Raw genomic sequence first — 12,500 nt, forward strand, 5'->3', positions numbered from 1 at the left:
GTTGTACCTGTGGCTTGGATTCAATCCTTGGCCCAGGAACTTCTGTATGCTGTGGATGTGGCCATAAAATTAAAAAAAAAAAAAAATTCCAGGTGAGGGGTCTTATTTTAACCTAAGCTATCTATGGGATATGAGGAGGGAAATTTCCTTTTTAAGTTGCCTTTTACGTATTTGGCATTTTATCCCTATGCAGTACTGCTTGATTCCCCAATGCCAAGCTTCCTGGGCTGTAGGAGTCAGTTCATGATGGATCAGAACCGTGAAACTCAGCCCCATCCATCTTGCCTTTACTCCATCCTTTTCTCATTTCAAGGATTCCAGCTTTAAGGCTGAGTGTCTCTAAGGCCTTGTTTCCCGTCATGCTCTTCTGAGGTGAATCAACCAAATCTTATCTGTACTTCAGATTTTTTTTTTTTTAAGGGCCGCACCGCGGCATATGGAGGTTTCCAAGGCTAGGGGTCGAATCAGAGTTGTAGTGGCAGGCCTACGCCACAGCCACTCCAGATCCAGGCCCCATTTGCGACCTGCACCACAGTTCACAGCAAGGCAGGATCCTTAGCCCACTGAGTGAGGGCAGGGATACAACTGGGCTCCTCATGGATCCAAGTTGCGTTCCTTAACTGGATGCGTTAACCGCTGAGCCACGATGGGAACTCCTGTACTTAAAACTCTTGACAGCAGCCTTGAATAAATACAGCGGGAGATTTTACTTAAATACTTAAAATGAAATAAAGTCCTCTTTTAGAATAAGTCTTTGAGGTATCTGTCTTAGTCCTATGCGACACTTGCTTCTTTAAATTTTTACCTTAATTTCCCTCATCCTCAACCACTCTTTCTACGGGACTGTTTTTACAACAAGGCGCCCTCCAGCGACTTCTGGAATCTCAAGCAGTAGCAATTGTACCTGAGCGTGTTGGGGACAGCGCAACTGGACTTGAAATTACAGAAATAACACTCTAGTTACGGAGCGTGCCCTTAATCTGATTAGCGGAACACACCGCAGAAAGTTCTGATTACACCAGATTCTCAGGTTCAAGAGCGGAGCCGAAAAGCCGGGAAATTGAAAAGAGGTCAGAACACGGGAGGAACCGGGGCTACCCGAACAGCTCGGCAAGGGCGCTTTCCCGAACGCCTCGGATTGGGCCAGAAATGCCGCATCCAGATCACGTGGCCCCTCCTCGCCTCTAGATAAACCCGAGCCCGTGCGCGCTCTCAGCTTCAAGTTAGCGAGCTGCGCATGCGCGGGGTGTGGCGCCAAAGGTCTCAGTGAACGGTTTCCTTTTCCTCCTCCTGCGTCTGCTCGCGGATATGGACTGAAACTCGCGGGTCTGTCCCTTGGGACCTTACTTTTCTTCAGTTACTTACGTTTTACAGTCTTCGCTTTACGGTTTACGGAGCTTCTAATTTTCAAATATTGAATGATTTTTAGCCCCACATTTACGAGTATCGCCCTATTTAACGACTATAAACTGAGGTGTGTTATGTACATTTTCAACATCTCTTAAGGCGGAAATGCGATTGGAGGCCACTTTCCCTCTCTCTTGTTTGTGCCATTCTGACCCAAGTGTGCACTTTGGTGACCTTTGTTAGGTAACCTCTGCTTCTTGTCCCTAGGAACTAGCCTGGTCTGCTGTTCTATTCCAGTTTTTCCTATCTTAAAGCAGGAAATCTGGATTGATCTGAGCCTTAATAGTTCAGTCAAGTCGGTACCTAAAGACAATCAGATCTGCAAAATATTAGAGCACCCAACTAACCAGAGGGAGTTCCCGTCGTGGCTCAGTGGTTAACGAATCTGACTAGGAACCATGAAGTTGCGGGTTGGACCCCTGGCCTTGCTCAGTGGGTTAAGGATCTGGCGTTGCCATGAGCTGTGGTGTAGGTTGCAGACGTGGCTCGGATCCCGTGTTGCTGTGGCTCTGGGTAGGCTGTGGCTACAGCTCTGATTAGTCCCCTAGGCTTGGAACTTCCATATGCCGCGGGTGCGGCCCTAAAAGGACAAAAGACAAAAAAAAAAAAAAAAAAAAATATATATATATATATATATATATATATATATATATATATACTTTTTATTGGAATCAGTAAGTCACCTTTCAGAGACTATTTGCTTCAGTTTGTCTTGTACACCAGAATGGTTTCTTTGGAGCTGTGGAAGGTGAAGGCAATTGAATTCTTGTGTACACAATTTTTATAAAACTGTTAAAGAGTGGGTTCATGTTTCTATAGAATTAGCAACTATAAATCTTCAACTTCAGTAAAACTAATACCAATGGATTTTGAGACATTTTAAATGGCTTTTACAAAACAGCCACAAAATTGGGTAAAACAAAGGCCATCTTTGTTTAAAATAAGAATGAGCACATACTCGAGTTTTTAGAAGCCAAGATTTTGTGTTGTCAGGTAACAGCATTCCTCAGAAAGGGATTTTCCTTTTGTCAGAAGTAAATATTTAGGCTTAAAGTTTTTTTTAATTTTTTTTCTCCTTATGCTGAGGGATTGTGTGTATTTTCAGCATTGTTTTGTCACAGTACTCAAAAATAATTATTAACAGAGGAGGTTGATAGTTTGTTTTTTACAACCCGTAGGACATTAAGAAGCTACCCGCTGGGAAAGGGGTTATTGCCATCTGGTCTATGTTATGAGTCCAAATCATTACACTGATTCTGTAATACACTTTTTTCTTTTTGTGTCATCTGTTTTCCCTTCCACCACTGTTTTATATCAGGCTTCAGGTTGCTTTTGGAGTTCGGGGACAAATAAGAGGTCATATAATATAGGTCATTGCATAATGATGTAATATGAATTCTGTAGTCTGTCTCTAAGGCTCTGTCCCTGATAAAATATAGTGTGCTGTGTTGGTTATGAAGCATTCACTCTATATTAGATATTATTATTTTTAGTTCACATGACCATATGTAAATTTACTTTCTTTCAGGTTTTTATGTGTTCAATGTCTATAAGCTACAACTAACAGATAAAGAAGTGAAGAGGTTCTGTACAAATCCTTTTTAAGGCAAGGGGGCATAAGACATAGAAGAATGTTCATTTAACAAAATTTTAAATATCCTTGTTTAAGGCAGCTAAGTGCTAGGAGAACAAAGCTGAATAATATATAACCCTGTCCCTTGAAGAACCCAGTCTAAACCCACGATTGTGAACCAAGAAAGAAACGATGGAATGTGGAGAAGTGGCTGAGCTGACAGCTTGTGCCCAGGAAGTTCAGAGGATGCCAGAACTTTGATTTGTTCACTTCAGTGAAGGTCTCATCTTCCACTTAGCAGGGCTTAATTTTGTCAATGCAAATTCGATCAGTTTGTGAGGGACAGACTTGTGCCATGAAAACTCACAAGAGGCTAATGTCTAAACCATTGCTATGTAAGGAGATTGCGTAATTACACTGATTGCAGTATTCTCGTTCAATAGAAAAATGTAGTACTATCTACAATGTGAGCCACAGATGTAAAATTTTTATGGCCATATTAAAAAAAATAAAAAGAAACAGGAAAAACTAATTTTAACAGCATATTTCATTTAATTCAATATATCCAAAATGTTATAATTTCAACAGGTAAGCAATATAAAATTGTTACCGAGGTGTTTTACCTTTTTTTTTTCCATGCAGAGTGTTCAAAATCTGGAGTGGATTTTATACTTACAGCACATATCAGTTTGGAGTAGCTACATTTCACGTACTTGTGTGGCTAGGTGAAGGTCTAGGATATGCCTTTCCTAGAAGAAGTCACCTGGGAGGCCAAGTTAACAATCAGAAGACTCTGGTGAGCATGGAATCAGAACCTACCCTGATCCAGTATTCATTGTATTTAGCATGTCTTGTGTTAGCAATAATAGACTGATACTGCCATATTCTTCTTTTTCTTTTCTTTTCTTTTTTTTTTTTTTTTTGCCTCTTCTAGGGCCACATCCGCAGCATGTGGAGGTTCCCAGGCTAGGGGTCTAATCGGAGCTGTAGCCACCAGCCTACGCCAGAGCCACAGCAACGCTGAATCCTTAACCCACTGAGCGGTGCCAGGGATTGAACCTGAAACCTCACAGTTCCTAGACAGATTCGTTAACCACTGCACCTTGATGGGAACTCCTGCCATGTTCTTTTGATTCTATATAGACCACTCTTTTTCTACTAACGTATTTTATTCAAAGAACAAAAATGAAAAAAACCCCAAAAAACAAAAAAAGAAAAACCCCATATTTTATTCAAACAGATTTAATTAAAAAAATTTTTTTGTATTTAGTCATGTTTGAATGCAGATTGGTGATATATAATCAGTATTTGATTTGTGTGTTCCTAATGTCTTCACCCAAGCAGTTACTTTCTTTCATAGGGTTAATATTTTCTACATCTGGCTAATTTCATCCATGATGCATTTTTTACAAATAAATATATATTTATTATAAATGTATTTTAAGAATGTAAATTACAACCATATTACCAACAATTTGGAAAATAGAAAAAAAACATAGTATTTGCTACAATACAATAATTACTTATTATAGTGCCTTTTTTTTTTTTTTTTTTTTTGCTTTTTAGGGCCGCATGTGCTGCACATGGAAGTTGCCATGCTAGGGGGTCGAATCAGAGCTGTAGCTGCTGGCCATAGCCACAGTCACAGCAACACTGGATCCAAGCTGCATCTGTGGACATTACAGCTCATGGCAGCACTGGATCTTTAACCCACTGAGGGAGGTCAGGGATTGAACCTGCATCCTCATGGATGCTAGTCAGATTCATTACCCCATACAGTGCATATTTTTATTTATTTATTTATTTTATTTATTTATTTTTATTTTTTATTTTTTGTCTTTTTTTGTCTTTTGTTGTTGTTGTTGCTATTTCTTGGGCCGCTCCCGTGGCATATGGAGGTTCCCAGGCTAGGGGTCCAATCGGAGCTGTAGTCTCTGGCCTACGCCAGAGCCACAGCAACGTGGGATCCGTCTGCAACCTACACCACAGCTCACGGCAACGCCGGATCGTTAACCCACTGAGCAAGGGCAGGGGCTGAACCCGCAACCTTATGATTCCTAGTCGGATTCGTTAACCACTGCGCCATGACGGGAACTCCACATATTTTTATTTAGTTGAACTCATAGACTATAAACTTATATTCTGTTTGTTTTTTTCCTTCATGTAATAATATATAAAAATATTTTCCCACATTATTAAAATTTCAAATGAAATGATATTTCTTTTTTTTTGTCTTTTTTTGGGGCCACACCTGCGGCATATGGAGGTTCCCAGTCGACCACAGCAACTCGGGATCTGAGCTTACTCTGTGACCTACACCACAGCTCATGGCAACGCCAGGTCCTTAACTCACTGAGAGAGGCCAGGGATCAAACCCGAGTCCTCTTGGATACTAGTCAGGTTTGTTAATCACTGAGCCATGAAGGGAACTCCAAAATGATATTTCAAAGCAATGAAATAAAATTTTAATCTATGGGTAGAACATAATAGATCTTTTTTATTATTTTTTTTCTTTTTAGGGCCGCACTTGCGGCACATGGACGTTCCCAGGCTAGGAGTCTAATCAGAACTACAGCTGCTGGCTTACACCACAGCCCCAGCAACTTGGGATCCGAGCCATGTCTGCGACCCACACCACAGCTTGTGGTAATGCCAGATCCTTAACCCACTGAGCAGGGTCAGGGATCAAACCCTCATCCTTGTGGCTCCTAGTCAGGTTCGTTAACCACTGAGCCACGAAGGGAACTCCAGATCCAATGTTTTTGATGTTTATTTCTGTCTTTCTCTCTCTCTCTCTTTGGTATAAATAACATTCTAGTGAACAGCTTGACATTATGATTGTGTCCCCATATGTTAGGATTGTTCCTTAGAATAAATCCCCAAAAGTGGAATTTCTAGGTTAAAGGATATTAATATTTTTATGACTCTCAATAGCCAAATTGTTTTCCAAAAGAATTTTACCAAACTATCATTGATGATGATGATAACAGTTTCACTTCGTCTGTCCTTGTAATGGTTATTATCTTTCTTAAAACATTTACTTAATAGGCTTATCTATTCATTTATTCCTTAAATATTTATCGAACACTTACTCTGTTTCAGGCAGTGTTCTAAGCACTCATGACATAGCAGTGAATAAAACAGACAAAAATTTCTGCCTTCATAGATCCTCCTGGGTGAAACAATCAACTAGATAAATAAATAAAATGGATGTGCTAAACAAAAAAATAAAGCAGGAAGAGGAATATGAAGTGTCATTGGGATAAGCATTTTAGAATGGCTAGTAAAGGTCTCATTGAATAAATATCAAAATTTTGAAAAATGTTTTAAATTTAAATAACAAACCTACAGAAAACTTGCAACCATAGTAGTAAAATCTTTTTTCCCTGAACTATTTGAGATTCTGTTACTTACCCATATACTGTCCCACCACCCCAAATACTTTAGGGTGTCTTTCCTATAAATAAAGACATTCTTTTACATAACCAAAATGTAACCATCAAAATAAGGTTATTAATATTGATGCATTAATACTGTCTTATCTTCATACCCCAGACAATATTGTCAGTTGTCTCAATAATGTCCTTCATAGCAAAAAGATTCAACTCTGCATCATGTGTTGTTGCATTTTGTTATCTTGTCTCTTTAGTCTCCTTCAGTTTGAAACAGTTTTTCAGTGTTTCACCTTTTATGACCTTGACATTGTTGAAAATTCCAGGCCATTTATTCTGTAGAATATCCCTTAATTTAGATTTGTCTGCTGTTTCCTTATGATTAGACTTAAGGTTATGCATTTTTTGGCAGCAGTATCACAGAAGCGATGATGTATTCTTGTTGCATTTTATCAGATGGCACATAATTCCTGTTTGGCCCATTACTGATAATGTTTACTTTGATGACCTGATTTAGATGGTATCTTCCAAGCTTCTCCACTTTAAAGTTAGTCTTCTTCTCTTTGTATTTTGTGGGGAGATACCTGATCACATTTCTCATCAAACTTCCAGTTTATCTGTTTATATCTTTTTTTTCTTGGGGGGCTGCACCTGTGGCATATGGAGGTTCCCAGGCTATGGGTTGTTTGAATAGGCGCTACAGCAGCTGCTGGCCTATGCCACAGCCACAGCAACTCGGGATCCGAGTGGTGTCTTCGACCTACACCACAGCTCACAGCAACACCAGATCCTTAACCCACTGATCGAGGCCTGGGATCGAACCTGCAACCTCATGGTTCCTAGTTGGATTCCTTAACCACTGAGGCATGACAGGAACTCCCATGGTTTCCCATTTTAGTCAGCAAGTTAGTACCATTATTTTGGTGTTCAAATTCTTCTCTGATTTTCCCATTGGAACACTTTCAAACTAAGCTTCTGTGTCTTTTTGACATGCCCCTATCATTCTTTGAACACTTTCTTGCTTTTCTGGCATACCAAGATGTTCCAGGCTTATCTTGTACTTTCTTATCTCAACCCTGAAATCAGGCATTTCTCCAAGGAGCCCTGTGCTAGGTATGCTCATTGCTATTGATATGTTGCTCCTTCCAGGCACTCTCAATGGACAGAGAATATTTGTGTATGTGTATGTACATATTTACACATATATGTATGAAAACAACATACGCATATATTTATTTATATCTATAATTATATTGAAAACCATGAGTTCAATCCAATTTGAGCCCAACACCTCAGTTTGATTCTCGTTTTGTCCCTTTCCATCTTTGTACCTGTATACTCCGACAATGAGAAGCTAGCTGTTTTTATCCTCAGTGGTTTCACTTATTTGATCAAACCCTGTGTGTAATTAATCTCATCCTCTGCCACCTCCCCTTTTGCTGCCTTGATGCCCTTCTGACCAAATCTGACCTCCACCACTCCATGTAAGCACATCTTCACCCTGCTCAGGTCTGACATCCCTTGCCAGGCCATCCCTCTGCATGGGTGCCTTCCTTGTCCTGCTTGGCTCTGACACACCACTCTGGGCCAGTGTACTTTGTTCAGCCCCACTGAATGTCTTTAAGACTGAATTGTCAGGAAAGGAAGGAATGAGGAGGAGGAAAAATAAAGACAAATTTTTAGTAAAGATTCAAAAGAAATTAGAAAGCTATTTGATATCTTGGTAAGAGTGTTGAGATAAGGAATCACAAGTGCAAAGACTCTGTGGTAGGAGCATGGCTGGCGTGGTGGAGGGACATCAGAGCCATGTGGCTAGAACAACGTAAGCAAGAGGGGCAGCAATATTAGATGATGCATGGAGATAAGGGGTGAGGTAGGGTCAGAAGGGGATAGATTATGAAGGGCTTGGTAAGGTCTTTGGATTTTACTCTTAATGAAAATGGACAACTATTAGCTGAGCAAAGGAGTGAGAGCATCTGCCTTAGGTTTTAACAGGTTTACTTTGGCTACTGTTCTGAGAACAGAGGATGCGGGACAAGAACAGAAGCCAGGACAACAGTTAGGATATTATTGCAATAGTGCAGTTGAAAGGTGATGGTGGCTTGGATCCTGGTGGTTGTAGGGAAGTGAATTGACTTTTTTTTTTTTCCCCCTTCTTTTTAGGGCTGCACTTGCTGCAGTAATGCCAGATCTAAGCCACGTCTGTGACTTACACCACAGTTCACGGCAACACTGGATACTTAACCCACTAAGCAAGGCCAGGGATCAGACCTATATCTTCATGGATGCTAGCTGGGTTCTTAACCCGCTGAGTCACAACAGGAATTCCCGTGAATTGAATTTTGGATGTATTTTGGGTGTGGGGCTGCCAGAAATTGCAGACTGAGGAGATGGGAATATGAGAGAGAGGAGTCAGGATGGTACCAAGATTTTTGGCCTGAGTAACAGGAAGAATGGAGTTGCCATCGACTGAGAAGGAGAAGGCAGCAAGAGGAGCTGGTCTGGGAAAGAGAGGTTGTATCAGTAGTATAGAATGAGATGTATTTGCATTAAGTTTGAGTCTGTTGTTGAAAATCCAAGTAGAGATGGTAAATAGGTATTCCAGTCTGAATTGCAGATACAAATTTTGGGAATCATTGATAAACAGATGCTATTTAAAGCATATTAAATGGATAAGTCTAAGTACTTGAATTCTTAGCATACTTCAACATACAGAGGTGTGGAGATGATAAGCAAAAGAGACTAAGAAGCAGTCAGAAAATAGGAGGGAAAGTGGGTTAAAATGGTACCTTGTTATTGTTCTCTCTCTCTCTCTCTTTTTTTTTTTCCATAGGCAAGAAATAGATTTATGAAGATAGGACGCTTGTGAGAGATGCAAGCGGGCAGGCAAGGGGGCTCTGCCTGTTATTGCTTTCATTTGCACTTCTTTCATTATTGTTGTACATTCCTTTGTAGATTTTTTATAACCGTTATCAATAGGGCTTTTTTGATCTGATTTTAAAAATCCATTGTATTAATTTTTTAAATATAATATGGCTTTTTAACCCTTTGTCATACTATACGAAAATATTCCTTCTGTTTTTTGTCTTTTTTTGTCTATGACTGTTTAAAATATTTATGTGATAAATAGTAAATTGATTAGTTTTTTTGTTTTGTTTTGTTTTGTTTTTTTTTTTGATTTTAAAGCTGCACCTGTGGCACATGGAAGTTCCCAGGCTAGGAGTCCAATTGGAGCTGCAGCTGCCAGCCTATGCCACAGCCACGGCAATGCCAGATCTGAGTTGCAGCTCAGGGCAACACTGGATCCTTAACCCACTGAGTGAGGCCAAGGATTGAATTTGAAACCTCGTGGATACTAGTTGGGTTCACAGCCTGCTGAGCCACAGCAGGAACTCCCTTGATTAGCATTTTTATTTGTGATTTATCTTCTTCTTGGGAAGCCTGGAAATTTGTCTCATCCTCTTGAGATCTGAAGATCATTTAACTCTACTTTATTCTAGCTTTTCATTGTCTTGATTTATTTTTATTGATCTTTTTTTGTTGTTTTTGATCTTATTTTATTGACCTAGAATTAGTTCTAGTGCATAATGTGAGGTCAGGGTTTAAACCCATTTCCTCAAGCAGAGGACTAAGTCAATCAGCAGCAAATATTATTTAGTTCACACAGGAATTCATAGTTAGAAAGGTGATCGGGGTACATGGGGCCTTGTGCTCACCATCCGGGAGAGTGGTATACTTGCTTGAGTACCAGGTGCGTTGTGGTCAAACATGGGAATGGCCTGAGAGTGGAGCTGGATTTGGGTGTCAAATAGCCTGAGCTTGGGAGCAGCTCTTTAGAGAGGTGCTGCAAACACTCTTGGAGACTTTGGGGGAAAGTGAGATCAGGCACCTCCAGATACCAGCCAGCTCATTGTCAGGTAACTCTGGGAGAGCCCCTTGCCTCATTCTATGGACAATATTTTTGGTCTTTCCATACACCTAAATTGTTAGTTTTTCCAGTAGTATTCATTATTCAATAACCCTGTCCTTGGCCAATGATTTTTTTTTTTGTCTTTTGTCTTTTCAGGGCTGCACCCTCAGCATATGGAGGTTCCCAGGCTAGGGGTTGAATCGGAGGTGTAGTTGCCAGCCTATGCCACAGTCACAGCATCGCAGGCTCTGAGCTGTGTCAGCAACCTACACCACAGCTCACAGCAATGCCAAATCCTTAACCCACTGAGCAAGGCTAGGAATCAAACCTGGTTCCTCATGGATGCTAGTTGGGTTCGTTAACCACTGAGCCATGATGGGAACTCCTGCCAATGATTTAAAAAAATTTTTTTTATTACTCAATGAATTTATTACATTTACAGTTGTACAGTGATCATCACAGTACAATTTTATAGGATTTCCATCCTTCACCACCAGTGCATCCCCCCACCCCCCATACTGTCTCCTTTGGAAACCATAAGTTTTTCAAAGTCTTGGAGTCAGTATCTGTTCTGCAAAGAAGTTCATTGTGTCCTTTTCTTCAGATTCCACATGTCAGTGATAGCATTGATGTTGGTGTCTCTTTGTCTGACTGACCTCACTTAGCATGGTAATTTCTAGATCCATCCATGTTGCTAAAAATGCCAGTATTTCGTTCCTTTTAATGGCTGAGTAATATTCCATTGTGTATATGTACCACATCTTCTTGATCCACCCCTCTGTCAATGGCATTTAGGTTGTTTCCATGACTTGGCTATTGAAAATAGTGCTGCAGTGAACATTGGGATACATGTGTTTTCTCTGTATAGATGCCCTGGAGTGGGATTGCTGGATCAAACGGTAGTTCTGTTTGTAGTTTTCCGAGGGATCTCCATACTGTTTTGCACAGTGGTTGTACCAATTTACAATCCCACCAACAGTGTAATAGGGTTCCTTTTTCTCCACACTCTCTCCAGCACTTATTGTTTATAGACTTTTTGATGATGGCTATTCTGGCTGGTGTAAGGTGGTACCTCATAGTGGTTTTGATTTGCATTTCTCTAATGATGAGTGATGTTGAATATCTTTTCATGTGTTTCTCGGCCATCTGTATGTCTTCTTTGGAGAATTGTCTGTTTAGATCTTCTTCCCATTTTGGTGTTGAGTGGTAGGAGGTGTTTATAAATTTTGGAGATTAATCCCTTGTCAGTCGATTCATTTGCAAATATTTTCTCCCATTCTTTGGGTTATCTCTTGTTTTGTTTAGGGTTTCCTTTGCTGTGCAGCTGCCAATTATTTGTGATAGCTCTTTTTTAGCATATATTAAATTCTTATGTGTTATATTTTACTTATGTCCACTTGTTTAAAAATATCATTAATATTAGGATATTAACTTCATGAAGCAAAATTTTAAACATATATTAATTTGATATTTACAATGTATACTATCATTTAATACAAGAACAGGTTAGTGCTAAAAGAAAGCATTATTGGATTTCCTGTCGTGGCTCAGTGGTTAACCATGAGGTTGCAGGTTTGATCCCTGACCTTGCTCAGTGGGTTAAGGATCCGGCGTTGCCATGAGTTGTGGTGTAGGTTGCAGACGCAGCTCAGATCTGGCGTTGCTGTGGCTCTGGTGTAGGCTGGCAGCTACAGCTCCAATTAGACCCCTCGCCTGGGAACCTCCGTGTGCCGTGGGTGAGGCCCTAGAAGTGGCAAAAAGACAAAAAGACAAAAAAAAAAAAAAAAGCACTATTATGTGTATTTATGCATATTTCTGAGAAATCTTAAGTTCTAATATCAATACAATTTTCTCTCTAGCTTGAGTGCTGTGGTTCTCTACAGTAGAGAATTTTCAAATAAAGGCAATGCTTAAAATAATGATTTTCCATTTAATTAAAGCAGATACTTGCAAGTAAGTTTATTTTCAGTTCACATTTGAATTGTTATACTCAATGTATAAATTGTTATACATTTTAATTGTTATACTCTTGAAGGTGAGGCATTTGTTTATTATTTCTTTATAATTATAGGTGACTGCTAATATTCTGGTTCATTTTTTTAAAATACCTAAAGATACCCTTCAGTCTGAAAATAGAATTATCCATTGGAAAGTAAAACTAGTAAGATTAATCTGAATACTAAAAATGCATCTTGCTTATAAATATAGATTTCAAATC

The 12,500-nt window shown here is 39.7% G+C and overlaps 1 long non-coding RNA gene across 1 annotated transcript; it reads left to right on the forward strand.

Moving 5' to 3' along the window:
- Window positions 1-1,220: 1,220 nt before the first annotated feature.
- LOC146404090 (uncharacterized) lies at window positions 1,221-12,201 on the forward strand. The gene is made up of 3 exons (XR_014844246.1): window positions 1,221-1,474; window positions 3,623-3,776; window positions 8,536-12,201. It is a non-coding gene; the product is annotated as an uncharacterized LOC146404090 (long non-coding RNA).
- Window positions 12,202-12,500: the final 299 nt, after the last annotated feature.

Source organism: Sus scrofa, chromosome 4, assembly GCF_054392235.1.
Source record: "Sus scrofa isolate SSC_HxYL_T2T_F1_AM1 chromosome 4, Sscrofa_HxYL_maternal_Yorkshire_Landrace_v2.0, whole genome shotgun sequence".
Lineage (NCBI taxonomy): Eukaryota > Metazoa > Chordata > Mammalia > Artiodactyla > Suidae > Sus > Sus scrofa.